Source organism: Megalobrama amblycephala, linkage group LG6 (genome assembly GCF_018812025.1).
Source record: "Megalobrama amblycephala isolate DHTTF-2021 linkage group LG6, ASM1881202v1, whole genome shotgun sequence".
NCBI lineage: Eukaryota > Metazoa > Chordata > Actinopteri > Cypriniformes > Xenocyprididae > Megalobrama > Megalobrama amblycephala.
The window spans coordinates 37378771-37384770 of NC_063049.1; the positions used below are offsets into that span (position 1 = coordinate 37378771).

General features: G+C 35.9%; 1 protein-coding gene across 1 annotated transcript in view; it reads right to left on the bottom strand.

The window, feature by feature from the left end:
• The window catches only part of znf385b (zinc finger protein 385B), a 150580-nt gene extending 145302 nt beyond the window's left edge, over window positions 1-5278 (bottom strand). The window contains exon 1 of the mRNA XM_048194492.1: window positions 5068-5278. The gene's annotated coding sequence lies outside the window, so the exon portion shown is untranslated. The remainder of the gene's footprint in view (window positions 1-5067) is intronic.
• Window positions 5279-6000: the final 722 nt, after the last annotated feature.

Here is a 6000-nt window from a genome sequence, read left to right on the forward strand (position 1 = left end):
TCAACTAACTGTCATTAATTTGCAACTACATGTTGTAGACTGTTGGGTTAGGGTTAGTGTTATTAAAAGAATATGACATACTTGCAAAGTTACTTATAGTCAGTAGAAGGTCTGTTGTGGGATCAAAATAAAGTGTTAACAGATATTAAAGGGGTAATTCACCCAAAAATGAAATTTCTGTCATTAAGTACTGAGCCTCATGTCGTTCCACACCCGTAAGACCTTCGTTCATCTTCGGAACACAAATTAAGATATTTTTTATGAAATCCAAAAGGATTTTTTTAATCTTCAATACAAAGCAACGAAATTACCACATTCAAGGTCCAGAAAAGTATAACATGGTTAAAATAGTCCACATGACTACGGTGGTTCAACCTTAATTATATGAAGTGATGAGAATACTTTTTGTGTGCAAAAACAAAAACAACAACTTTTTTTTCAACAAATTTGTAGTCACGTTGACTATTTTAATTATGAAAACCTCTTGGATTTCAACAAAAATATCTTAATTTGTGTTACGATTGTAGATGTCAAATAGATCTTTTCTATTTGAATAGGCTATATTTTAAAATGTAATGTATTTCTGTGATGGAAAAGCAGAATTTTCAGCATCAGTGTCACATGATCCTTCAGAAATCATTCTTTAATCATAATCAAGATACTAATCATTCTTACTATTATCAATGTTGAAAACAGTTGTGCTGCTTAATATTTTTTTTAAGTTTAAGCAGACATATTTATATGCAGACAGATATCATACTACAAGATGACACTCAGTTCTCACCAAGAAGCTTGATTCCTGATATAAACCTGTGACTTCTCACACTATCTCCAAATCTCCAGGGTATCAACTTCTTTTCAAATGGATCCAAAAAAAGAATGATGGCAACTAGAGACATCATATTTCATCAAACCAACCAATGACAGAAAGGAGAAGCAATCTGTAAACATGCTTGAAAACAAACCTCATTTTTGCAATTCCATTGAGGGATTCCAGTGGCGCAGAATTTACACATTTCACCTTTAAGCAAAAGACTTATTCTTGTTGACCTTGAATAATCCCAAAACTGCTCCGGCATTTCCTTTAAAGACATCGATGAAATTGCCAAAATGTTCTTGTTAACCTTGTATAACCATTAGCAGAGGTGGGGAGGTTTAACACTGTGCAGATAATCATTTTCTCCCTGGATTTTACAGCAGGTCTTCTGTACAACTAGCAGCAGCATGCTGTTGATTGAGATTTTATGAGTGCAATTAACAGTGATATTAAATAGTGGCAACAAGACGTGTAACTGCCATACAGAAGGGAAACTCTTTGATTGTACTCTCCACAAGTGCTTCTCCATACTTATTGAGATAGCAAGTGCACATCACCAGCTCCTATATTCCTGACAGAGACAGCAGGTATAATAACAGCCCTGTGAACATTTGAGAGTTCTGGGTTACAATTTTGTGCTGAGCTAAAGTACAATCTCAAAGATGAATTAGGCAGCTCTCTTTACTTTCAAAATATGCATAGATCAGAGTTCCATAATACAATGTTTCAGACTTATTAAACAGTCAAGAAACTCTTCCAAGAAGAATGGATATGTGGGAAGAATCAGTGTTGGGGAAAGTTACTTTTAAAAGTAATGCATTACAATATTGCGTTACTCCCTAAAAAAGTAACTAATTGCATTACTTAGTTACTTTTTATGAAAAGTAATGCATTACATTACTTTTTCTCACCTGGGCTGGACTTGCTTGTTTGTTTTTTTAATAACAACAAAACAGTTATATTTTTGGCAAATGTTAAAGGTATTACAGAGGATCTTTTCGTCGACTGAGAAACCAAAGACTGTTACTGAGTTTTTGAAATGAGTGCATGCGTAAGAACAACGCCCCTCCTTCACAGCTCATTTCGAGGGAACGCCTCCCAAAACTCATGCACGAGTATTGGAACACCACCGGCATTCGCTGTGTCGTGTTAGTGGATTTATTATGTCGGACTCACCGCAGGTGACTCATAATCTGCAGTTGTTACTCCTGTCTCCTGACAAAAACATTGCATGCGGCGCCTGTGGAGTGTGGAAAGTTACTGGAGCGCGCAGCCGCGCACGTCTCTCACAAGGAACGTCATGGCAGTGATTGACAAGCCAGAGGGCCAATCCGCGCACGTCTCTCACAAGGAACGTCATGGCAGTGATTGACAAGCCAGAGGGCCAATCGTTTACGCCATGATCGCGTAAACGATTGGCTGATGTTTTTAAGGCCCTACCTCGTGCACAGATGATGTATATTAATATTATTCCTTTCAGTGCACCTAATAAATAGTCTTTTATCAATTAGTAAAGACAGTTTCAAGTAATATTGCAAAAATGAATAAAACAAAACATCCTCTGTAGCACCTTTAAGGCCCTTTCTCATCTAAAGTGAAATGAATAAGCCTCAGGCTGAAGGAATGCATATTTACACCTGTACAGTAGAGGGCACAGCTCAAAACAAACCTTTCAGCTGTGCTGCCATTCTGGATTAAAGAAGAATAGGATACAGGAGAAGGAAGTTCAAAACTTTTATTTCTAAATCTAATCTAAAGTAATTTTTGATAATTAGAATGGTTGAATTAGATCATTGAAGGTCAGCAGCAAAGACACTGGTTAATAAAGTTAGATTAAATACATAAAGTATATTTGTGTAATTTAATACAGTTAATACAGTTAATTATTACAGGTTTGCATAAAATTCTGAGATTTCATTTCACTGTTTTTATTCATTTTGAGGAATACTGAATGTTTTTGTGCAAGTGAGATGAGTAAATGCATGTTCACATTTAGTTAAAGAACTACAATAACCATCATGTTTACACAGCGCACACAACACCTCTGCACTTTATTTCTCTCAACATGGGGACAGGGGAGCTGTCAGTCAGTAAATGTGAAAAAGTAACTTGCATTACTTATTTATTTGAAATTTTATAATATTTTATGAGTCAAAGTCAAAAGTCATAGTCAAAAGTCAAAATATATAATATTTTTATAATATTTTGTTGTAAATTGAAAAAGTAATGCATTACTTTACTAGTAGTTACTTGAAAAAGTAATCTGATTACATAACTTGTAATGTGTCAGCCACAACACTGGGAATAATGAAATGCAGAAGGAAGGAAGGAAGGAAGGAAGGAAGGAAGGAGGTAAGAAGGAAGTGAAAAACTAACATGTGCTCTGTTCTATGCCTGCATATGCTTGCTTATTGTCACTATGGGTACATTAATCTTACGGACACCTAGAACAAAGGTGGACTAATATATGTTTAAGAAAAGAAGTTTCAAACCAACCTAATTCCCAAGATGCCTTAAGTCTACAATGTGTTTTGCTCTTGAAAGCATGACGCAACACTGCTGAACAAATTAGTCCTGATGAGTAAAGATGAGTAAAGGACATAAGTGCTCTATTAATTATGTATATTAGACCACACTTCACTGAGAATATCTGAGAAGCCACACCTACTGCCTTATGTTCACATTACACACACAGAGAGAGAGAGAGAGAGAGAGAGAGAGAGAGAGAGAGAGAAGAACCCAATACACAGAAACTGACATAAAAGGTCAAATTTCCAAAAGCTCTGGCTAGATTTAACCAGGTAAATTTGTTTGAAATAGGGTAATGCACTAACACTTTTAGACCAACACTGGATTATGGACCAGAGCAATCATATTCAACTGTTTTATATTTCCATTAAGAACATTTCTATTTTTACAATTATGGATGAACAAAGGTTGCTCGAAGACACAAAGGCCAGAGCTTAAAGTCAGTATAAAGCCATTTAGGTTGCATATATTATGAGGCTTACTGTAGAATTACAAATACGAGAGGATTATTTAGTCCAAGGACAAATGCAAAAATATAATATCAAACTGTGAAAGACGCTCACTGCAATCCCGTACTACTGGTATACCTACATGCACTTCCACTCCACTGTCACCATCATTTGTGTGTTGTTTTGCATGCATTTACATCAATATATATAGAAATAGCTATAATTCATATAGCTAAAGCAATGAAGATGTCTGATGTTGAACACCTGAGAACACTCAAGAACTACTTGATACATACTGACAATGAAACAATATTGTATAATTGTATATGTATAATATGTATATGTAATAATAATAATAATAATATATATTGTTTTTCTTCTTTTTTTTCTGTTATTTAATGGAATGTTTCACTCAAAATCAAAGATGCCAAGCCTCAAAATGGACGCAAAATCAGCAGATGAGACCAGATGAGATTGAGATAGTGAGTAGAAATCATGAACCACATCGGTTTGATTCGTGAACAAATCCTTCGTATTGGTTTTATCAATTGGTGAGTAATTGAGAAGATCCGACTCAAAAGAATCGTTCTTTCGTAAATCGGACACTTCTATTTCTCAAATGACAAGTGTTCATTTCAAGATTATCAATTTAAACTGTTCGTTCACAAAGCTGTCATATGGCTTCCAAAAACTTGTAATATATTATACGAGTCATTTGGACTGCTGTTATGACACTTTTATGATTTCAAGTCCTTTGTAAAAAGCTTACGGAAAACATAATACAGTGCAGGACATTCAAAGAAAGTAAAGCCATATGTTTGATACTGTATGAGGATGAGCTTTAATTTCTGAGTGAACTATACCTTTATAAATATCTGTTGGTGAAACCTAGTTAGCTAACGACCAACTTAAACAGCATTTTTGGCCATTACTAGCGCGTCAGTTGAGATATGACGCCTTGCAGGACAGAATGACCGTTAACTACTTTAACGCTTAGAAAGCGGTGCGAACAGGTAAGGTGAAAGTGTTTGCCAAAGTTGATAATTAAACATACCCTGATTACTGAAAAATTGAAGAAAGACGCACTTTGGGAGCAAATACGCAAGATTTCTGCCTAAAACATCCATACAATCTCACACACGAGTTAAAATAGCAAATACTGGCTTGATGCTTCAAGTTGTTTTTCATTCACTAAAATGAAGTTGTGTAGGATAACTCCGCTCCGGCTGTCAAAAACGCATTTGCATATGAATTCTCCTGAGGTTGACTTACCTGAACAGCTGATGTTTACCGGTAAAGTTGAACAGACTTGGCGTCACTCCGGGTTGCAGGTTGCTCGACTCGAACGGACTGTGAGGCGATGAGCCGCGTCCTGACTGAAGTTTACGAATCCTACTATGGCGATGGCTACGTGAGTAATATTCATTACACAAGCCTTCGCCATTGGCAGGTTACTAAGCAACGTCAACTGGAACTAATTAATATTCGCCACCGACATTTCGCCATTGGAGAGTTAAATAGAACGTCGGCGTGATGTACTTAATATTCATATGCGGAGCATTTGCTATTGGATGGTAACCACGCGACGTCAGCACTGTGCAAGTAATATTTATAAACTGACGTCGCCATAGTATATGTATAGAATTCGTAATTTTTCGCGTTGGAAATCTCCACGCATGCTCATCCCGATACCTCAGGGGCAACGCTACCTGAGAGCACATACTGTATGCCCTATTTTCACTGCCTGTACACTCCCTCCCTCTCTTTCTCCCTATGGGAACTTGGGAAGAAATCACTTTGCAATTATATGCCAATAAAAATACCCCTGAAAGTTTTCTGTTCTTGCATAGGAAGTCTTTACTAAGCATGTTGTTCATTTTTCTCCTCAGGGGAATTTAAAAAAAAAAAAAAAAACACTGGAATATGTGAAACGTTTTAATTTTGTTTTATATTTACATGAATGCACTTAGCAGATGCTTTTATCCAAAACGACTTACAAAAGAAGAACAACAAATTCCTCAGAGTCAACAGTAATGCATTGTGGTTTAGGTTTATTAGACAACTAGATTAGCAAGCAAGATAGAAAACAAAATAATATTTTAAGTACATTTCAAGAAGATTTTAAAGGTGTCCTAGAATTGAAAATTGAATTTACCTTGGCATAGTTAAATAATTAGAGTTCTGTACATGGAAATGACATACAGT